The sequence below is a fragment of the Nycticebus coucang genome, chromosome 2 (assembly GCF_027406575.1).
Source record: "Nycticebus coucang isolate mNycCou1 chromosome 2, mNycCou1.pri, whole genome shotgun sequence".
NCBI classification, from domain to species: domain Eukaryota; kingdom Metazoa; phylum Chordata; class Mammalia; order Primates; family Lorisidae; genus Nycticebus; species Nycticebus coucang.
Window position 1 is genome coordinate 56,499,050 of NC_069781.1, and position 23,589 is coordinate 56,522,638.

The 23,589-nt window shown below is 38.8% G+C and overlaps 1 pseudogene; it reads right to left on the bottom strand.

The window, feature by feature from the left end:
* Positions 1 to 23,589, bottom strand: part of LOC128571810 (E3 ubiquitin-protein ligase UHRF1-like) — a 103,834-nt pseudogene that overhangs the window by 27,443 nt on the left and 52,802 nt on the right.

The following is a 23,589-nucleotide window of genomic DNA, read 5'->3' on the forward strand; positions in this document are numbered from 1 at the left end:
CTGGTGAATGGGTGTGGTACCAAACAGCATTTGCAGAGAAACAATACCCATAATAGAGGGTGGCCAGAATAGGCCCTAATCCTATTTGAGACACCACCTCTTACAGGTACGCTGCAAATATTGATTCTAGCTATTACAATTTTCAGGGCTCTCACCACAAGATGGGATTTAGAATACTTTTGGAAGCTGGCTATTTTAATTTCTAGAGCCTCAATATAATTGTTGGTGCTCCCAGAGCAGAACAGATACAAGAGCTTTCATTGGTTTATGAAAAATAAAACCATGCCAAACTGAAAAAACAAATTATCTGTCTTTACACTTTTTCTATCTTACGAATGTTCCTCAATGTTCAACTGCTTATTTTTCTTCTCTCATATCTTCACATTCACTTTATTTCCCCAAAAGTTATTCTTCTTTTCCTAACCTTATGTCAACAAAGAAATCAGGCAACCAATGAGACTAGTTGCTCCAGTTTCCCTTTTTGTAAAGACAGACTTTCCTCACCATGGACTCCCTGCCAGAAAAACAACACCATAACAACCACCACCACCCCTGCACCCTCCTCCATCCTTAGAGTAGGAAAACCCAGACATTTATCTGGACTTAAAAGTGCCCTTGCCTGAGAAAGTATGAACCTCTGAGACAAAAGAGGAAATGCCGTAGACAATAGCAGAAACTGCACAGCCCACAAATGCTTGACTTTATACCACACCCATCGGTGGAATCTGGTACCAGTAAACACATAGTGCTCTAAGCACCATTATTTATTAGAGATAAAAGAAAAAAATCATCTGCTTTGAAGGTCAGCTCAGCTCTAATTATGATACATATAAAAGTAGGATATCTTAACTTCGGTGAGCTAGAAGCCATACAGAGAAGGCTTTGCTCCCTAAAACTTGTGCCTTCCATGTACCTGGCACCCAATTTCTCTCTGGAAATCCCAAGAAGGGCAGTAATTTCAGACCAAACTGTGAAATCATGAAGATGGGAACATGACCATAAACCCAGGGAACACCGTTTGGAAGTCTTATCAAAAGTCTTTAGTAATTACATATACGAATAAAATCTTAGTGTTTAGTCTCATAATTATAAAAGAAAGCCTGACTACACAATAAGAGATGTTTGACATCTAACCTGGGTAAATTAATAAAGAAAGGAATAAGGAAGAATAAAGAAAAAAAACAATGAAAATACCAGGCATACTCCACATCAAGAGATCCCTCCTCCCTTACACCAGCCTTGGCCTGTGTTCCCATAATGGAGCTGCTCTAAGAATTTCCAGAAATCTCTCTGGAACTTTTTTTTACTTGCCATGGTATCTCTTAACTCAGTCTAGTCACCATACACTGCCTCTCTCTAGCTCCTATCTAATGATGCCTTTGTTGTATGGTCTTCCCAGCTCCCAGACCTAGTTCCCCACGGGAGTATACGAAGGTCCTCTGATTTCATGCTCTGCCTCCTATCTGCCAAACTAATGTAACGGCTCTGTCTGTCACCTGGGAACGAGATCCTTCGCTTTATCCTTCTAGTTATTCCCAAAGAGCAAATCACATTTCAGTTTTACTGTTCACTCTTTGTTTTACCTCTTTGGGCTTTAGTTTTCTCATCTACGAAATAAGCTAGGCCTACCCATCTTAGGTGGTGTTAGGTTTAGTAATATTTCATGTACATTACCTAGAACAAGGCTTACACATAGTAGGTACTTCGTAAGGAGGAGTAATAATAACAATAACAATAATGATACTAGTAAATTAGAAGTAAACAATCCCACATTATGAAACAAGTACTAACTCCATTAATAAAATCTGATCCCTTATTACAAAATACATATAGGCCCAATAAAATACACAGGAGCCAGAAAAGCTTTTTGATATTATATATACTCCTTACAAACATCTCATGAAATAGTATAATGAGGGAACTGAGGATTAATAATTTATACAAGGCTAACTAGTTGTAGTTTCTTAACCCTTTTTTGAACCAAGGTGTTCAATCTACACCCTTACTTCCCCATGCTATTCCCCTTTCATGAAGATACTTACCTTCACTTCAACACAAGATAATCAGACGAAGGGCTTCTGCTACTAGAAGCCGTCCCAACTCACAGTCTGAAGTGAGTTTTCAGTTAAGAGTTCTCATGATACCTCATACAGTGAAGTCACAATCTTTAACGTCCAGAATTCATTCTTGGTTTAACTGTGATGGAGTCAAAACTGGTTTTTGAGCTCTTCCCGTCTCTCTTCCTCACTCTTATTCTTGCCCTTCTTGCAGAACACTGAATATCCTCAAAGTTCCCCTCCAAAAACACAAAATGCTCACCCAAACCATCCTTTCATCTTAAGTGATTACCCTCCCTCACTCATTAAAGCTCTCATAAACTCATTTTCTTGCTAATCCACCAGCTGTGAGAAAGGGAAGGAGAATGTTACAAAACTAACTCATCCTTAAAAATTACTAGGTGGGTGAGTAATGGCTGGGTGCAGTGACTTGCTCCTGTAATCCTGGCACCTGGAGGTTGATGCAGGAGGATCTCTCAGCTCAGGAGTTAGAGGTTGCCGTAAACTATGAAGACCTTACTACACTCTGGGAGTGGGAGGATGAGAGCAAGACCTTGCCTCAAAAAAAAAAAAAAAAAATTATGAAGGGACAATACATCTAAGTATACTTACTTTGCATTTAAAGAAAACATTTAGAAGCCACTAATGTAAAATGTCAAAACAAAAAGTATCTTGGTTAGTTTTTAAGTGAAAGAGATCGAACAATATAAAAGGCAGATTTTATGCAGAAATCACTCTTCTATGCTTAATCCTTCATGTACAAATAAAAAGCTTATAAAATATCTCCCCCACCTCCTGATTTGATCACTGTTTTAAATACTCCCTAGAACTAATTCGCTCAATCCCCATTTAGGCATACCCAAAGGGCAAGAATCGAAGCTTGACCTCCTTTGAGAGACGACCAGACCTCATTGTCAACTATATTGTAGTCGATATAGTCACCTATTATATATTTTATCTTTTTAATTTTTATTATTTTGAAAAAATACATGCAGCCAATAAAAATGATTAAACCTATGAGAGTATATAAAATAAAAAGTTATTTTCTTTTTATTTATTTATTTATTGAGACCAAGTCTCACTCTGTCACCCTCAGTAGAGTGCTGTAGAGTAGCATCACAGCTCACAGCAACCTCCAACTCCCGGGCTCAAGTGATTCTCTTGCCTCAGCCTCCCAAGCAGCTGGGACTACAGGTGCCCACCATAATGCCCAGCCATTTTTAGAGACGGGGTCTCACTCTGGCTTAGGCTGGTCTCAGACTTGCGAACTCAGGCAATCCATTTGCCTCGGCCTCCCAGAGTGCTGGGTTTATAGGTGTGAGCCACCATATAAACCAAAAGTTATTTTCTTACCTGTAATAAACCTCTCTTTTATTCTCCAAAGGTAGCCATTGTCACATTTTCTTATGTACCCTTTTAAATATTTGCCAGGAATATTAACACAAATGTATATAGTTTTATCTGGATTTTCTTTGGGTATGGTATGGCAGAGAAATATAAGCACCTTTTTACCTGTTTTTTTTTTTATTTGTCTTTCAGATCTTGACATAGCTTCATATATAAACTATTTTATTCTTCAATTGTTATATGTTATTTAATTCTTTAGATACTATAATTTATTAAACAATTCCCCTACTAGTCATCACTTGGTTTGTTTTTAGTATTGTCCTATCACAATACTGCAATGAGCATAACTGTGCAAATGTGTGTATATTTGCGAGCATATTTATAGGCCAAAGAGCTAAAATCATAATTGCCGAAAAAAATAAAGTGTGTTTTGAATTTTTATCTTCTCAACTTATCGTCCACAAAGTTTGCTCAGTTTGCATTTTCCCCAATACCACATAAATGCATATTTTTGCCAACACAGTACTTACTATACATCTTCCTTACCTGTGGGTGTGGCTGTCTTTGAACTGTTGATCTCATATTCAGTGGGAAGAGCAACAGTAGGGCAGTGACTACAAATTCAGATCGAAGTAGTAACATAAGAAGTATTGTACACAAATTCAGATAGTAAGCAGATTTGCTTAATTTACATTCTATAAATATTTTGAGAATTAGGTATTTAAACATGTCCTTCCAAAAGAGCATCTTGGAAAGTCATTATTTTAAGGACACTGCCAATATTCCCAATATCTTTGCAGCTCTTCTTGGGTATAATCTTCAGAGTCAGCTGTGCTTTTATATATATTTTTTTTTCAGAAGTTAATGATGAATTTAATTTTTCTGATAACCAAAGGCCAAGTTGTCTAAGAAATAAAATTGGTTATCTAGCCAAACAAAATGTTTTTGTTTTAAAATGAAGTGTATCTTAAAATAGCATGTGTGTGTGTGTATGTGTGTGTGAGAGAGAGAAAAGAGAGAGAGATTAATCCTGAAAAATATTCCCAATGAAGAATTTAAATATGTTTTACACCAGCATATATGAAAAACTTTTCCAAGGTCACAGCTCTGAAGGACAGCTCTTATATGGATGTAGGCATTGTGGTGTGTTTGTTTTAAAAGATTGTTTTATGTCTACAACTCATAAAGCCTGTGGTCATAAAACACCTCACGCTGTCTTGAAGACTGACCACACTTGTGTAAATGATGGTATCAGGTTCTGTCTTAGCTAAGAAGACGTCTGCCCCTGACACAGCTGGACTCCACTTTGTACCTAGATAGCCAGCACCTCCTCTAATGCCATATAATAAATGTAACTTCTAGCTTACTAGAAGAAGAAAAAAACTTGATTTAAAAAATAAAACCTGTTAAATGATGAAAAATTACTAAAAAACAAAAATCCTCCTTTACAAAGAAATAAACATCATATGTGTTTGTTTAAAGGCCTTTAAAATTCAAGAGAGGAGGAGAAACAAATCTATCTTGATTCTGCGCGTGCGGCTTGGCAGAGTGGCCGAGCCCTGGCTGCTCATACGCCAGCAGCCCTGTCTGGTCACCACTCAGTTCATCTCCAACTGACTGAATTGCCCTCTGTCACTTTGCAGTAACACTCCTCAAATTGTCTGTCTGATATTTTAGAAGGACCTAACCTCTTACAACTTTTATTCTATGTCTACTACCTCCATGTTTTATCCACCCTTTGCCTTCTTCATAATCCCTTAAAATGTGGATTGTGGTTTCCTGAGGTGGGGGGAAGCTAGGTTTTAAGTCAGACAGAGACGGATTCCCATCTTGGTTTTTAGTTGTGACTTCAGAAAATGTAATTGACTTTCCTATGCTTCTAAAATTAAAAATACATATCCAATATTTTAAGTTGTTTGAAATTATTTAAGTACTATATATTCATAGAAAACTGAAAAAAATGATTATATGAGACAAAGTGTTCATGTGTTTGGTGTGATAACATAAGTTACGTATGTATCACGGATCAGTCATATAAGTTTTATATACAGGATTTATTTAAAAAGAAAGTAATACAGTATTTATTGTTCTACGATGTGCTTTGTTTCCTTTTACAACATTTCTAATGAATAGTTAGGTAGCTTACACTTACACATCTATCTATAGTGACCAAGAACTACATTAAGTGCAAAAGTAGTCCTTCTTGTTATTGTTTACCATAAGTGTAGTCGATGTTAGAAGGCTCTTCTCCATTTTGGTTATAAATCTTCCTCACCCTACTTGCATCAATTTTCCCTAGGTCTGTCCTCTAGTACAACACTCATTAATCTAATCCTTTTGCCACATAACAGCCTTTAAAATATTACAGTTTTTGGCCAAGGCTGGACTTGAATCTGCCACCTCCGGCATATGGCGTCGGCGCCCTACTCCTTTGAGCCACAGGCGCTGCCCTTAAAATATTAAAAGTATGCTTTAACATCTCTCTGACTCTTTTCTCAAACCTAAACAGCTTCAGTTTTGAAATTGTTCCTGTTCTTTGCCCATTTTCTCATCTGCCATTTTTCCAGGTCCTCAGCCATCCTAATCCCAGCACCTGCCAGCCCTTTGGCCCCTCCCACTCATTAAGAGCTCCACCTCTCACCTCCTCAGTGCAAACTCTTCTCCCCTCCTCACCTTCTACTGAACATTTACTCTTTTCATTTCTCTCCTCAGCCACACTTTAAACGATGCATCCTGTTTTTCTTCTTGAAGAACCTCTATCCACCTCTGCTATCATCAACCTGGCAGGAGGGTATCTCAAAGCTATCTCCTGGTTAGTTTGATCAACTTTAGTAAGTATTTGTTCTTTTAATCCGACTAAGAGTTGTGTGCATTGTTCCGATCTTTAAAGCATTCTTGAAGGCTTACTAAGACATTAATCAATATGTATTAGGAAGTGAAAAAAAAAAGCATTACAACATAAAAAGAGAAGTTGAGATGTGTATTCATTGCCTAAGCCCTGTTTTATTCTTTGAAATATATATGTGTATGGGATAGTTTTTAAAATCCTTAGCTTGGGGTCAGACTTCTTAGATTGAAATCCCAACCACTTAACAGCTCTGTGACTTCTCACACTGTTTCTTCATCTGTAAGACAAGGATACTAGTAACCACCTCCTAAGGTTGTTATGAGGATCATGTGAGTTACCAGTAGTACATACAAAGTGCTTACAGCATGTGGCACTGTTTGTTTGCTTCAATGATGAGGATGATGACAACGCAGGAAGGAAAACCAGAAGAACATGCCAATATGTTATTGCTGGGCAATTTATTTTCTTCATTTTGTTTATCCATATGTTTACCTATCTCATAGTGACTTTTTAATATTTTTGCAATTTAGAAAAACAAGAAAGTTATTTTTTAAAAAGGAATTGAGAGAAGTGGGTTCCAGTCCTGGCTCTGCCACAACCTTGATCTATGTGTATGGGCAAATCGCCTTTCATCTTTCTGTGTTTCAATTTCCTAACCTGTAAAACAAGAAGGAAAAGGGAGAAATGGCAATAGTGACAGTAATCCTAAGGCCCTTGACACTGTACAAAACACTTATATACGCAGTAGCTCATCAGGAAACACTCGTTAGTATCTCAGCTACTTTGCTGACCAGTTTGCCTTGGAGTATAAATACTGATTATGGCCCTGGCCTCCATTTAGCCAGAAGCTCAAAGGTCTCAATAGCTTCTGCCTTTCCTATTGTTCAACTTTCTATCTATGAGACCGGGAGGAAAAAGACAGGAAAAGAAGAAAACAAAAGTATTCATATTTATGGAACATCTACAATATAGAGCATTAGAAGGTAAATCTCACTGAGTCCTCACAAAAACCTAAATGGAAGGTTTTATTGCCCATATTTCAGAGATAATTTTCTCATAGAATGTCAGTATCAGTGCCCGGGGTCACACAGCTACTAAGTTTAAGTCAGGATTTGAATGAATGGCTGGCTGAGCCCAAAACTCAAGTTCATGCTAAAATTCCATGCTGCCTCACTGATTTTGAGATCCACTGAAATTGGGATGTGGCTTTTAACTTCACTGCTAAACATCAAGACTACTGAAGGGTTCTGAGAAATGATGCAGGAGGGACTTCGTTTCATTTCAAGCAACTAGCCTATAGATGGCGACATCTTTCAATCATGACTTAGACGTGCTCATAATGAAAGCTTTAATATCACTGTATTTCAAATGCACCCTGAAATGGCCATACCTCCCAAGTCTATGCAGTAAGCAACCAAGATAGCTATTGAATGATGATAATTCTTCCCTATGTACAGTACAACAGAGGACACACACATCTGAAGAGTGGTCATCGATCAGATCATAAATATTGGCAGTGAAAAAGCTCAGGACTCTTTTTTCCTCCTTACTCTTTCTCATTTCTTTTCCACCAAGATATTTGTTTGCTTCCATGATTTAACAAGTTATAGCCCTAAGGGCACATAAGAGTGAATTCAGCATTACTCTACATTGCTAAAAAGTCCTGAGTTAATCACTTGGAATTTTTGCCTCTTCACAGGAAGTAGCATAAAAACGAGGTAGCAATAAGCAATGGTCTTGAAATCACGCAGATTTTATTACGTTTGGTCAACTCCATTAAATGACAATACTTGGTTTGAATAAATAAAGTCATAAGTACACATTAAGAGACATTTCCATTATCTTCACTGTCATCTTAATAGATACTAGATGCCAGGCACAGTATACTTTGTATACATTGTTACACTTGGGCCTCATAATAATCCCATGAGATAAGCACAGTTATTATGTTCATATTTAATGAAAAAACTGAGACATGAGAATTTTATGTAACTTTCCCCCATGTCACAAAAAAAAAGAAAAAAAAAAGGCCAAGCATGGTGGCTCATGCCTGTAACCCCAGCACTCTGGGAGGCCTACTTGGGAAGGTCCCCTGAGCTCAGAAGTTGGAAACCAGCCTGAGCAAGAGTGAGACCCTATCTCTACTAAAAATAGAAAAACTTATCCAAGTGTTGTGGTGGGTGCCTTTAATCCTAGCTACTAGGGAAGCTGAGGCAGGAGGATCACTTGAACCCAGGAATTTGAGGTTTCTGTGAGCTAGGCCAAGGCCACAACACTCTAGGCTGATGCCATTGGCACTCTGGCCCAGGCAACAAAGTGAGACTCTGTCTCAAAAAAAATAAAATAAAAGATAGCATAAGGATTCGTACCCAGCAGCCTGACTCTAGCACCCACACTATCTCAAAGCAAATTCCTAATGGCTTCAGGGCAATGATCAGATAGCCAAATATGTGCTCCTAAACAAGAACTGTTTCATTTAATAGTTTTCATAAGATTTCCCAATCCATTTAAACAATTCTTGTATTAAGAAGTTGGTGTGATGAAAATGGACACAATGACTGGTGTATGCTAAAAAGCAAAGACTTCCGTGAAGACGTGAGTTTCAGCAGCAAAGCCACTCAGACGTTGAATCACAGGACCACACTTGCATGGGACTTGCACTGGACTAACTCATGGTGAATATACTTAAGGGATTACATTTTATTCTTATTATTACTTGTGCTTCAAGTCTCTGGCTATGAGACACGTAGCTGTTAAAAAAGAAAAGTAAGGAGAAAACTGTCAGCCTATGTAACCATTGTCACTGGTTTGTTTCAGAGGCTAAAGTTCACCAACCATTCCCTACTGTTAACACCACAGTGGCCTTTCTTCCAGGAAGTTCCACTTCCCAAAGCCAGGGACAGAGAAAGAATGAGGACAGAAAAGCAGGTGCCTTGTCTCAAGTGGCTTGTTGACATCTCTGAGATTTTTGAGGACTAGGTGACAAACATTTATCTGGTTATGCACTTCATAGCAGTAATTTTCTTTGGATATTTTCTCCCTGTTGAGAGGGAGTGGAGTGGGGTGGGGAACATGCCATAATTTGAATCTCTCTCTCTCTCTCCTTCTCTCTCCATTTTCACTTTTAGTGCAGCTCAATTGTGTCACACAGGGGTGACTTGGTTAATAGAGCTAATTTAAGGCGACTATATGGTACAACTGAATGGCAACGTGGAGAGGACAGCTCATGACAAGAGAGCTGGGAGTGCCCACCTTAGGCAATTCTTCCTCTTGTTATAAACGCCTGCCAAGGAGCCCTGTGATGATGTGAAGACAGCACAACCCTGGGCGTCAGAAAGTTAGGCGCCAAGTACTACTCACACTGTATGTAGCCTCAGGCCAGCTCCTTCCCTGTTGATGCACCACTTGCCTCTCTATGAGAAGGCAGTAAACTGCGCCAGGAGCCTGCGTCAAACACTAGTGGTGAGTGTTTTTCAGAGGTTTAGACTCACCTCTCACTCTAACCAGGAGCTTGTCCTTGATCCTCTTCCAAGGCCCAGAAGAGGTAAAAATCTGATATTGCCTTGGGTGTGACCCCAGTTAGTGTTGTTAATAAACATTACTTCCTGTTTCTCCACCGTGACAGTGGAGGAGGGAGGCCAGGTCCAGGACAGCTGCAAGGCCATAACAGGTGAGGAGCTGAGAAGCAGTGTGGGCTCCCCAGAGCCATCCCTGATTTTCCCTATTTAAACGATTCATTTGCTGAGGCAAGTCAGCCCAAGGTGTGGGAACTCTTCTCTGCCCCTCATGAAACCTTCCAAATGAGTTGTGCTTTTTGTTTTTTGTTTTTTGGTTTTTTTTCCAATTTCACTTTTCTTTCCTTGGAAACATGATTTCAAAGTTTTCCATTTCGAGTTGAGGTTTTCCCCCTCACATTTTAAATGCCCAGGGAGATGGGGTTGCCATCAAAAAAAAAAAAACCCCTATGCTGATACTCTTAACTTTGAATCTATTTAAATGGTTATTTTAAATGTTTATTCATATACTTTAAACTTGCTTGTGTTTTTGGATTCAACTGGGTTAAATTATAAAGAAACAAAATTTCACAGCATATAGTATACTATGAGCTCTTTAGAAACCAACCTCTAGGTATGTGCATTTTTTATATGTCTTAAAAGGTGTATCATAGTAAAAGGTGTATCATAGTATCAAGAGTTTTCCATTTCTTTTACATGGGAATTCCCCTGTGTGTATAACATACATAGTATTTTTCTTTATAATAAAATGTAGGCTTTTGTTCATTATTAAAGTCATTACCCTTACATCCTTTTAACACTTCCAGCTTCTGCTGTATTGAAGTGAGATCAATTTTAGTTAAGGCTTTTTTCTATGTTTGGCTTAATCTTTATGCACAGCCATAGTCACAATATCTTTAGCCAAGTTATTCAAAGAGAAATGTTTTCACTATTTGGCTAAATCTGGACAGTTATAACATTCCCCAACTTAATACACTCTAGTAACTTTTCATTCTCCTTACAATAGTACACGAACTTCTCCCCATGACCTACTGAGCTTTTTATGGCCTCAGCTCTGCCTATTTCTCTAACCAGCCTCCCTCTCATCCACTATGTCCCCACACTGGCGTTGTCTCTGCCCCTCCAGTGAACTAAGCTGTCTCAAGTTCTCTGCACCGTTGCTACTTCCTTCCATTTCGTCTGTCTTTCTTCATTTCGACTGTCAGATCAAAGGTCACCTCCTCAGGTGACCCTTGTCTCCCACACCAAGGCAGGCTGTATCCCCTTCCTCCTCCATTTCCATCTCAGCAGGTATATCACGCTCTGAATGCTTTTCTCTGTTTTTTTGTTTATTAGTTCTTATGTCTATTCATCCTCTGTCAGGTCCATTATGCTCTTTTTGAGGAAGGGTTTTGTCTCTTCACTGCTACATCACAGTTGTCATGAGAGCACTTGGCACATAGGAGGCACTCAATAAATGGTTGTTGAAGGAATAAATGCTAGTTCATCTCCATACCCACTGAAAGCTCACCTCCATCTATCATAGGGATTCCTGGCTGCCTGTGTCTTATTACACATTGAGTTATCTATCTGTATTACCAATTATGATGATATCTGCAGATGGATGGCAAAACAGTAAGGTGTTGATGTCCAGTGCCATTTGATCCAATTTTGAGAAGAGACAGAAGAGATAAGATAATGTTGAATAGACTACTAATTCCTTAAGCAGTTCTTTTCAAACTTTTTCAACAAAGTGTAACTAATAGCTGAAAATGGTATTAAATTAATGATCTTTAGTTGGAGGGATCTGAACAGGAATATAAAGTGGCTCCCAAGGACAAATTTCTTCAAAATCCCATGATTTATTTTTGAAACTCAGGTGAATTTTGCTTTATAATTAATTATATATCTGAGCTTAACTTAAAATAAAAGAAATTCCCCCAAAATTGTTGAAGAAAAAAAATATGTCCACCAAAAAGATGAGCCCTATTTACCCTGGAAAGCCACCAAGAATCCCCAAGGACATATGATCCAAGTTTTCAGTCATCTAGAAACAATTCTGGAGAAATCCTGAAGGGAGCACATGTCCCACCCAACCCTTCCTGCCCCACCCATTTGCTCCCATCATGGCCCCATCTTCACCCAAGAAAGGAAGAGTTCTGGAACAAAGGCAACATAAGTGAACCCAGAATGAAAAGGGGTGTAAAGTTTTGAGGAAGAAACAAAAGCTAAAGGCTCCATCTTTCTGCATCACTCTCTTACCAGACTTCTCTTTGAGCCATTTCCTTGTTTTCTTTCTTTCCATGTGTTTCGTGAAATAGGAACCATAAGTCCCCCTTGCTCCTGAGAATAGAGGCACTAGTGAACACACCACCCACATGGATTCCATTTTCTCAGGACCATCCTAACTTATACATGCATGGTGGCATAGTGCTATAGTACCTTCTTTACATTTGTACCTATATGGTCACTATCGGTCACTATTTATTACTTCCCCACTCTTCCCTCCTTAAAAGGACAAGTAGGAACCACACTATATGGATCAGAGACAATGTGATATAAACCTAAAGTTTAGTCCAATTCACCCATTAAGGAGAGCACCAAAACATTTGGGATCTAAACCTTAGTGCATATTAATGAAGTTTTTCTCCTCTGATATGTCTCTACAGTTTGCAGTCTCTGATCACCCTTTGATGCTCACCAAGCACCGGGGGCTCAGGATCCAGGCCATCTTGTATTCATTACAATAGTGTTTACAGGAAGAAGACAGAAAACCTGGATGGTCAGGTAGCTTAACTAAATACCATCAAGGAGATTAGTAAACGTATTTTGAAATAAAGTATGATAAATAGAAACTTAGCCCTTTCAATGGCTTGGCTTTTGAAAGCAAGAAAGAAAAGACCATTGTCCCATTGATGTACAAAATGATAGTTTGCTCAGATAGTAACCATAACGGCTACTGTAGGAATTCTAATAGACAGAGAGTCTTAACCACTCGCATCTGAATTTATCATACTTGTTCTGAGGCCATGCTTTCTGTGGCTGCTGCCAACCTTTCCTGAAGTATGCCAGACTCTTTTGATAGGAGACTTTGTCTTAAGGACTCCCCATCAGCCCTACCAGAATTGAAATCTTTTTTTTTTTTTTTAAGACAGTTTCACTATGTCACTCTTGACAGAGTGCCATTGCATCACAGCTCATAGCAACCTCAAACTCTTGGGCTTAAGCGATTCTCTTGCCTCAGGCTCCCAAGTAGCTGGGACCTACAGATGCCTGCCACAATGCCCAGCTATTTTTTGTTGTATTTTTTGTCGTTTTAGCAGGCCCAGCCGGGTTCAAACCCACCAGCCCCAGTGTATGTGGCCTTCGCCCTTACCACTGAGCTATGGGTGCTGAGTCCAGAATTGCAATCTTAAGGCTTTTCTTCTTTGCCTTCTTCCCCTCTTACCTTCACAGGGATGAGTCCTCCACAGTGGCCTAACAGCCTGCCCACTCTCCTCCAGCTCCCTCTCTGTTTGCTCCTACAAGTTTTTCCTCAAGGAATCTCTTGCACATCTAATCCTGTCTTGGCATCTGTCTCTCAGAGAACCTGAACTAACACAGTGATTCAAGGAGGAATATAGTTAAGGGACAGGAAGGAAAAGGACATTTAATGTATTTAGGACTATGTGATCTAAGATGAAGAGAGATAGTCACAGGTGATCATGAAGGAAGAAGTCTGATCAGATATAAAGGGAATATTCTGAAAATAACTAGGTCATGAGGGAAATGGAGTGAAAGTGAAGGTGGAGGTGGCAGTAAGCAAGGTCTGAAGTTGTTCATTTGTATATCTGACGTGACATTAGTTTCAAAGGCCATTTAGAGAATCTGAAAAGTTTCCATTGCTTTTGGCAACATTGACAGTTCAGTTGATATATGTGGTTGGATCCTTTTAAGAGGACTGTATATATTTTTATTTGGACCACATAAAGTCCTTTTAAGAGGACTCCATAAATTTTTATTTGGCTTTAGGGGCATGTGGCTTATGCTGTTTAGGTCATGATTACAAAATTTTACACAATTAAAGAAGTAAAACAGTAAGTTTATTGTATGTATCAGATATTAACATTTTCAGCCAATAGGAATGCATTTACTATAAAAGCGATAACTTATATTTTTATATTCTTTTAAAATTTCTAAGTGTGTGCAACTTTGTATCTCCAATGAAATACAGTAATGTTTGTACAACCAAATTGAGAATTGTTTGTCATATAGATTCTATGAGGTAAGAAAGCAAGAAATATTAAAACTCACTTTTACTAATGGTGAAACTGAAGCTCAAGAGTGTTAGATAGCTAATATATGGTAAAGTCCAACCCAGAAACCAGGCTGTAGCACACAGAATTCCTAAGAAGACCCCCCGCCCCCAAGGTTCCACACCCCAATCTCTGCAATGAGTGAATCTGATTAGCATCATTAACTCACATGGTTGTGCTATGGCACATCACCTAGTTGACCTTTAAGAAAAGGATTATGCAGATGGATGCAATCTAATCCCACAAGCTCTTATGCTTGTAGCAGAAGAGGAAAGGAAAAGTCATGGAGAAATATGGCAAAAAGGGAAGTCAGAGTTTCAAAGCATAAGAAGGATTTGATGAGCCATTGCCATCCTACAGATTGAGGGGGCCATATGGAAGCGACGAGAAGGAAATGAGTTATGCCAGCAGCCTGGGAGCTTCGGAGCAGCCCAAACTCAGATAAAACTTCAGCTCCAGTCAATACTTTGATTTTGACCTTGTGAGGCTCTAACCAGAGAACCTAGCTAAGCCACATGGTGCCCAGACTGGGAGGTAATAAATGGGATGATTTTTAAGCAGCCAAGTTTGTGTTGAGTTGTTACACTGTGACAGAAAATGAATACAACAGTTTCCTGATTTCATCACTGTTTTTATCATAGTATGACTCGTACCCTTAGCCAAATAACAATAACTGAAGAGAAAAAGCACCTATAGTTTTGCTAATTTAATTTTGATGAGACGTTCAGCTTTCTGAGAGTGACTTACTTTGGTCTTTACCTCCTTTCCTTGGTTTCGAGCCTGTGTGCGTTAACTCGTTTTTCAAGAGGACAGAGCTCTCATTTTCTCATATTTGTTTATGTAAAATATTTCAGATGCATTATAAATAAAATAACCCAAGGAGAACGTTGTATAATGTTAATTTTTCTATAAAAGTTTGGAAATATTTTAAAAGTCTCTTCATAATATACTAAAATTATCATGAGGATTATTTGAGCGGTACAGTGAAGAACTACTGTTTTGTCTGTCCATGCCATCCCTTCTGTAAACTGCATCCCCCTTCTTTTGAGAATGTTCTTCCCACTGTCAAATCAAGTGATTCCAAAACATATCCATGTTTTTCCATAGCCCCACCACTCCCAGATAATATTATATTAGTCTAGAGATGGAAGATATCTCCCATACGAGACAATCAGAACATTCCCTAGAATTTTTAACTTTTCACCAAGAAATCTTAAGTTAACCTATGACCAGCGGTGGCTAGTGTAGAATGGAGAACTTAGGAGGTGGTGGGAGCAATGTACTGGCCATGTGGAGGAAACTGATCTACAGTGAATGAGAAGGGAGCCAACCCAGGGAGAAAAGCAGGAAAGAGAGTTGGAGAGAGACCCCCTAACAGTCTGACTTCTGTTTCAGGTGTTCTGGAGTCCAGCTGCATTCTTTTCCTTTCCAAGGATTAATTGTCTGATCCTTCCTGGTATTCTGTGAACCAATGTGTTTCTCTTTTTACCCAATCTAGTTCAAAATGAGTTTCAGGCACTTGCACCCAACAGAGACATGACTCATACAGCACAGAAATTTTATTTTGTTTTCCCTTGAAAATACTTATTGTGTGGTAGAGAAAACTTCCAGCCAAGAAACTCATCCAAGTTTCTCCAGGATACTGGTGATTCAGTAAGGTTTCCACTTTTATTTCTTTCGTGTCAAAACTGGGGCTTTACCTTCAACTGCCACACTCACTGCGTTGTTTTTCCTTACCACAACATCAAACACTGCTTCCCAAATGCTTTGTATATGCAAACATTTTTTTTATTTTCACATATACATGTGTTCATTAGGCTTCCACTTTTTGCCTTCACAAAACTAAAAAGGCTTAAAATTTAACAACAGTAACAATGTTTAAGATAGGGACCAGAAACAAAAACCTCGCAAAGAATGAACGAAGACAAATACATTCAGAAAAGAAATCAGATGATTACTGCAACGAAGTATTAAGCAATAATTAATAATAGTAATGCAAAGAAAGTAACATTTCATATTGTCAAATAAGAGTATGTCTATTATATAATACTTTGACTCTGAGGTTCAGTACAGAGTCAACTTAAACATTTTTAAGTTACTAATGCTATCTTGATTACAACAGCCTGTAATCTGTCAGTGTCAAATCATAAACACTCGTTGGGCACTTGTTTCACTTATCTAGTTATCTACTTTTGAATATTTTTAATTGGCACTGAAATTAAATGAGTTTATAAGTGTTACAGATTGCTAAAGAGATTTGGCAGGCTGAAAGAGAAAGAGAAAACAAATTATTCTGCTGTGAAAACCTGCTTTTTTATTTCTATTTTCTTAAAGGAAAAACTGTTATAATAAATTTATGTTAAATATATATGGATAATGTGAAATCTCTGATTTTCACATTTTGATATCTGCTTACTTATATGAAAGAGATAATAGTGCCAAGTATGAACTCATTCCCTTGTGATTGTCACAAATAGAATCATAATATGTGCTTCCGATGTTAAAAAAAAATAATAATCATGAAAGGCATTAGTCAGGCCGACCTTTGTTGAATCCCTGATCTTTAGGAGGTTGTTTTAAATTCTCCAAATGCTTTTCTTTAAAATGAGGATCCAGAGTATTGTGGCTAAGGAAGCAAACGGTGGTAATAGGCCTGCTGGGGTCAGATTTTGGCCTCACCACCAACTCACTCTGACCTGAACAAGTGACTTGGTAAGTCTGGGTCTTATTTTTCAAGTACAGCTTAAAATAAACAGGCAGAGACACACATACCCATGTACCCAGATATGTACATGCACACACCAAGCATATACAAGAATATTCAAAGCCACATCTTTCACAACAGCAAAAAATAAAAGAAAATGTAAACAACCCAAATATTCACCAACAGTAGGAAAAACTGTAGCAAAATCATCCAATGAAATGTTATTCAGCAATAGTAGTGAATAAACAAGTTATATCCATCAATACTGATGAATCTTAAAATGTCAATAAATTAATCAAGTTCTAGAAGAATTCGTACTATAAAATTCCAGGCACATTAAATTCAAAAACAAGGGCAAGTAAACCATGTATCATCTAAGACACACACAAAGTCTGACAATTAAATTCATGAAGTCATTCTAGAAAAAGTACTACATACCTCATTGTTGAATATCCCTACAGTTACCTCCAAAGTCCTCCCCCTGGAAAGCCATGCACCGACACCAGTGCCTGGTCTATCCTTCAAAGCAATCTTGGAACTCTTTTTCTGGAATAGCCATCAGAGCTATCATTGTATTATCCTGAATGTCTTGAATATCATCAAAATGTCTTCATTTCAAATTCTCTTTATCTTTTGGTAAAAAAAAAAAAAAAAAAGTAGCCATTGGGGGCCAGATTGGGTGAGTAGGGAGGTGTTCCAAAACAGTTATTTGTTTACTGGTGAAAAATTGCTTCACAGACAGTGCCCATGTGAGCTGCTTCATTGGCATGATGCAAGAGCCACGAGTTGCTGGCCAAGATTTTCAGTTAAGATTTTCCTAACTGTTTCTCTATCAATGTTTACTTGGTCTGCCATGCTTCTCACAGTCAGCCAATGATTTGGATGCACCATCAGACAAATCTTTGCAATGTTTTCATTAGTTCTGCTTATTACTGGCCACCCTGAAGTCTCTTCATCAGTGACTCTTTCTCTCCCTTCAGAAAAAAGTTTAACCCATTTGTACACTTTCTTCATGCCATTATCCCCATAAACGCGGACTAACATGTCCCTGCTTTCACTTTCACTCTTGCCAAGTTTAACAAGAAATTTAATGTTTGTTCATTTTTCATTGCTCTCATTCAAGTTCTGACATTCTCGCACAAGCACACAAAAACATGCAACAATAATGAACACCCCTCAGAAAGACACCACTACACACCAACAAGAACACAACTTCGAGACACTGATATACCAAGACTACGAACCCTTGCCAAGTTGTTTGTACAGTGCTGCCAACCTAAATGCACCGTGACAAGTTTGAAAGCTTAATTGTCAGACCTCCAATGTAGATGACAAAGCTAAAAAAACAAGGTAATGGTTTACACAAAATTCTGGGAGTGCCAAGAGGGGTGAGAATAGAGAGGGCACAAAGGGACTTCTGAAGACTAATATAATTTTATTCTTTTATTTGAGAAGCATGTATAAGGTGTTTGCATTTTGATTCTCCTATAAACTGTACATATACTTACATATATTTGTGCACTTAAATACCACATTTTGAGAAAATTAAACAAGATCCTACATGCTTATTGACAGTGTCTAGCATACACTAAGCTCTCAGTAAAAGATAGGATCCACAATGATAATGTTGCGACATGCAAATATTTGTACTATTTAGAAGAACAAAACATCAAGAAGTACTATTTCTTTATCTGTGGAGATTGTCGTATTCCAAGACTTCTGGGAATCTGTGTTGCATCCACAGTTCTACTGGAGAATCCAACCTGATGGTTTGGTTCACCCAAAGGATGGCTCCAGAAGGGATACTTAGATTCTGAGTCGTAGCTAAGAATTCTATTTTGTTAAATAACAGGCACCCAGTGGATATCCATACTGATAAATATGAGGTGTTTAGTTACCTGACACCAGACAATAAAGCCCAGGCTTTATGGGGAAAAAATGATCAATTAGTAACTACATCTTAGTAGAAAAAAATAATAGTGGATCAAGTATCTACTTCAAGCTATTCTAACTAAGGTCTGTTCACAAAATAACAAAATTTTAGAATTAGCAAAACACCTTGGCTATCATCTTATTCAATTATTTATTTAAGGTTGAAAAGCTAAGGTTTCGGGAAGTCAGTGGATATCCATACTGATAAATATGAGGTGGATAGATGAGGACTAGAATATCAGTTAGGATGGAAGCTACAGAAACTGTTCTACAGTTGGTGTTTACTAGACCAAATACATGTAGAAGGAAAGATGGGAGGCCAATGGGAGAGGAAGAGAAAGGGAGTGAAATCATATATGGAAGATCCAGAACTCAATCTTCATTTAAAGGACAGAAGCAGTGGCAATTCTTCGGAGCTTCCCTACAGGCCTAACAGGGCATTCTGGAGGTAATACTTTTGAATGAATTCCTTTTAGGTCAAATTCCTGGGAAGAAGACAGATCCAGGTAATACTGCATAACAGATTAACAACTCACACGCAGTCTCAGAAAACTCACCCTCAATCCCAGTCTCACCCCCTTCACCTGCATCTAGTACAATGCAATACTTGATCTTAGTTACTCTGCTCTTGAATCAGGTTTTATCCCTAGCCAATCACCAATCTAAGGCTGAGTTTATAATTATTCTTTCTTTTCTTTTTTTTTTTTTTTTTGAGACAGAGTCTCACTCTGGCACCCTGACTAGTGTGCCTTGGCATCACACAGAGCAACCTCAAGTTCTTGGCCTCAAGCAATCCTTTTGCCTCAGTTTTTCTATTTTTAGTAGCAATGGGGTCTCGCTATTGCTCAGGCTGGTCTCAAACTCCTGAGCTCAAGAGATCCACCCGCCTTGGCCTCCCAGAGGGTTAGGATTACAGGCGTGAGCTACCATGGCCGGCCTGTAATTAGTCCTTCATTAAGTGCTTACAGTAAACCTAGTAGGGATAAAAGGTCTGTACTAGGCACTAGGAATTTGACCAAAAGTGTCTAAACAAACTCCATTTACCCTGTCCATTCAGGGAGACAGCAATTTATTCAAAAGAAAAAATAGGCTAACCAGAAGTAACTCTGTACAGACTGATCCCCCCCAACACTTATGGCACAAGGACAATTAAATAGTAACTCATCAGGAACATTTGCTTCTTCAGTACCTTATCACCTTCAGCCAGCTGATAGGGAAAGTTGGTCTTATGGCTGAACTCATGAACCAGGAAAGGATCAGTCCAAAGTTTCTGTCAGGTGACGTGACCTACAGAAGTATTTTCATTCCTTGGCTTATCTTTATGACTGACAAATGATTGCTCTCATTTGCTCTATATGCTTAGAAAATATGGTTAAATCGCTAAAGCTGCTTCAAGCCAGAGGTTTCCTTCTGGGAAAAAGAAAAAAAAAGAAAGGAAAAGAATCCCTTAAATACAGTTTAATTAAAGGAAGAGTTAGCTTAGATTATCAAACTATGTTTTAGTTTTGAAGTTTTTTTTTTCATTCTTTTTCTTTCTTTTCTTTTTCATTTTTTGGTCTGATGTTCAGTGGTATGGAAGCCTCTTTAACAAGGAAAAAGGCCTCGAAACAAAAACTAGACTCTTGTCTAACTTTTATATTGAATATCTTGCTGCTCCACGGTATTTGTAGTAGCCCCTAACAAAAATGTATGATCTCATCAGTTATTCACTCACTTCCATCCACCAATTCAGTGAGTTTCATTAGAAAAGCCCGATTAAATATAATCCACTTGGTGGGAGATTTCTAAATAGTAAAACTGCTCAATTTCCTTTCTCTGAAAATGAAAGAGTTGAGTCGTACTAGACACATCATATATAGTAAAAGATTTCTGTAAAGGAATAATTCCGGGTACAAAGCCATGTGTAAGCCTGCCAATTTAGTAAGAGAAGGTAGGTTTGGGATGCTTAAGCAGGACTGGGACCAGACTGTGTGAGTAGGCACTGGTGCAGCTTGGCTACCTTATAACTTCAGACACCAGCACAGCCAAAGGCAGAGTCAGTAACTTTTATTGAATGACCAAGGATTGTGCATAGGCAAGTGTTCAAACAATTAGAGGAATGCTCTCTGCTCGACTGATTGATCATTGGGAACACTGAGTTAAACAGAACACCCACTACACCTAAAGAAAAGCTGTTCAATCAGACTCCAATCTCCATAGTCTTCTGGGACAGGCAGTGACTTTGTCAAAATCTAGCAGTGGAATAAAGTAAAATTACTTTTCACAGATTAATTCTATCATAAAGAAAACAAAGTAAGGAAGAGATAGCGGAGCCAAACATGTGAATAACAGGACACACCTCTATCAGACAGGATCACAGCAACTTTTTTTAAATCTCAGAAATTATTCTAGTTCTGTCCTTCTATGCTTATAGTGTCCCTTCAAAGGAACTTCACCATGAAACTAAGTGATACAAGCAACAAGTACCTCTTCTAGAGGTTCCTCTTGGCTGCCTGAAGACCACATCATCCAATCTGTGCTCCTTTCAGAAGATGAGGATGAGCTGTCAGGCATCCTCTATAAGAATGAGCAAATTGCATGTGCAGCTGCAGTGCTGGGTGGAGGAAGTCAGGACAGGAGAAAGCAGCTTTAGGTCATCCCCCCGAAGTGGAAGGAACAATCACCTAGTACACACAAATGATCTTTGTAATCCCAGCACAAGGACATGGGGTGTGGGAAAGGAAATTCAGCATGGAATTTGAAAGCTAGAATTGCAAGGTAAGAGATCTGAGAGCTTCGAGTGGGGAGGGTTTCCAGTATTTCAGAAGAGTCTGCTTTGTTTGTTTTTAGTCTAGACTGAGAGTGCAAAGGCTTAGGAAATACGCTTTAGACTAGAAGACACCCCAGGGTTGTTTTCTTTCTCCACTTACAGCCCTGGGCAATAATACACATGCCAGTGCCTGCACCCAGAGCTGACTAATGGCTGCTGATGTTCCCTCTCTTTCTCTCCACACCCAATCAGTAATTAAGCCTGGCTACCACTGCTGTCTCAGGGCCGCCTCCACTTCCCCCGCGCTGCTGTTGTCTTCAATGTTTTGGATGTCTCAGTGTCTCTCTCTTGACTTAGAGCAGCCATCTTCTAACTGTTCTCCCTGCTACCAGCTTTGAATGGACACTCCATCCTGCTTTCCAAGGAGCAAATTTGACCTCGGGACTTCCTTGTTCAAAAATGTTTAGTGGCTTCTGATAGCCTTCGAGTTACAAGCAAACTATCCTAATATAGCTTCTGATAAAACCATTACTCTCAAAGACAGGTTCAAATCCTATTTTTGCTACTTGCCAACTTGGGAAAATTTCTTAACCTCTTTGATTCTTAATTTCCTCATCTACAAAATGAGGCATCAATAGTCCATCTTTATAGGTTTCTTGTTAAGAATCAAGAAGAGGGCGGCACCTGTGGCTCAAGGAGTGGGGCACCGGCCCCGTCTACCGAGGGTGGTGGGTTCAGGCGTGGCCTCGGCCAAAACTGCCAAAAAAAAAAAAAAAATCAAGAAGATACTCCTTTTTTTTTTTTAAGAAGATATTTCTTTTAATGAGCTTAGCACCATGTCTAATTTTCAATAACTTTTGTCAGTTATTACTATTATTATTCTACCAGCTTACTATTAATAGCTACAAAAGTGCCCCACCCCCCAGCCTGGCCTCTTCTCCCTCTCCAATTGTCTTGCTACTGACCTACCAGTGAATAAGTATAGGTCTTATATATGAAGAATCTACTCCGTGCCACCTTCTAATGCCAAGGGATTTACATACATTATTTACTCTTTAACAGCTCTGCAACATCAGTACCAGTATCTTCCTTTTACAGATAAGAACACAGACGTTCAAAAAGAGTTAAAGCAACTTGGCCAAAGAAACCCAGTTAGTAGAGCCCATAGTTGAAATCAAAGCCCAACTTACCCCTCATCTGCTTTTTATGACTACACTTTGCTGCTTTTATCACATTCGATTTCAAAAAACCAAAAAGTTGCAATGGTGTTTCTGGCCCCACATGCTGTTTCAGAACTTCAACACTTTTGCATTCAGAGGTAGAATCTATGCTTCCTTCTGAACCTGGGCAAGGCCATCTAATCACCTCAACTAATTGAGTCCAGCACGAAAAAGGTTATGTGATTTCTCAGGCTTGGTCACAAAAGGAAATATAGCTTTTGTCTCTTTTAAAACATGCACCTTTAGAGCCCTAAGCTTTTGCCTCAAGAGTTCCGCTACCTGAAGCTGCCATGCTCGAGAGATCACGGAAAGACAGAGACAGATGAAGAGGCCTCGCCTGCCAGCCTCCTTCAAGCAGCCCCAGCAGACACCACGTGGAATAGAGAGGCACTGTCCCATCCAAGCCCTTCCCAAATTGCAGATTCATGAGCTAAATAAATTGGCATGGTTATGTAAGACCACTAAATTGTGACATTTTGTTATACAGTTATAAAAAAAGCAGAATACCCACAGAAACTTCTAATACTATTTAATCACTTTCATTTCCCCTGATGATACATCTTTATTGTCTTCACCTGTGCAGCTGCCTCTATTTACAAGTTGTCACTAGCCCGCAATACTCCAGCCAGCATACACATAACCCTCATATAAAGAGTCACTTTGCTTTTAAGAGTCATTGTAGGTGTTGCGATTTCAATCATCTTTCATCAAATTGGTAAGTGGGTAGTTAAGGACCCAAACTTCAAGTAAAAATGACTAAGCATACTGTTTTTGTGGTTCATGCCTTACAGGCTGTGGGCCTTAGTCTCCCCAGACCTCTGTTTCTTCCAAAAGGAAGTAATAGAAAAAGAAAACCATCTTAGAGATATTGTAGAGATTAATTTATAACTCCTAGCCAGGTTTCTGGCATTTAATAAGTATTCAATGGTATCAATACATGTTC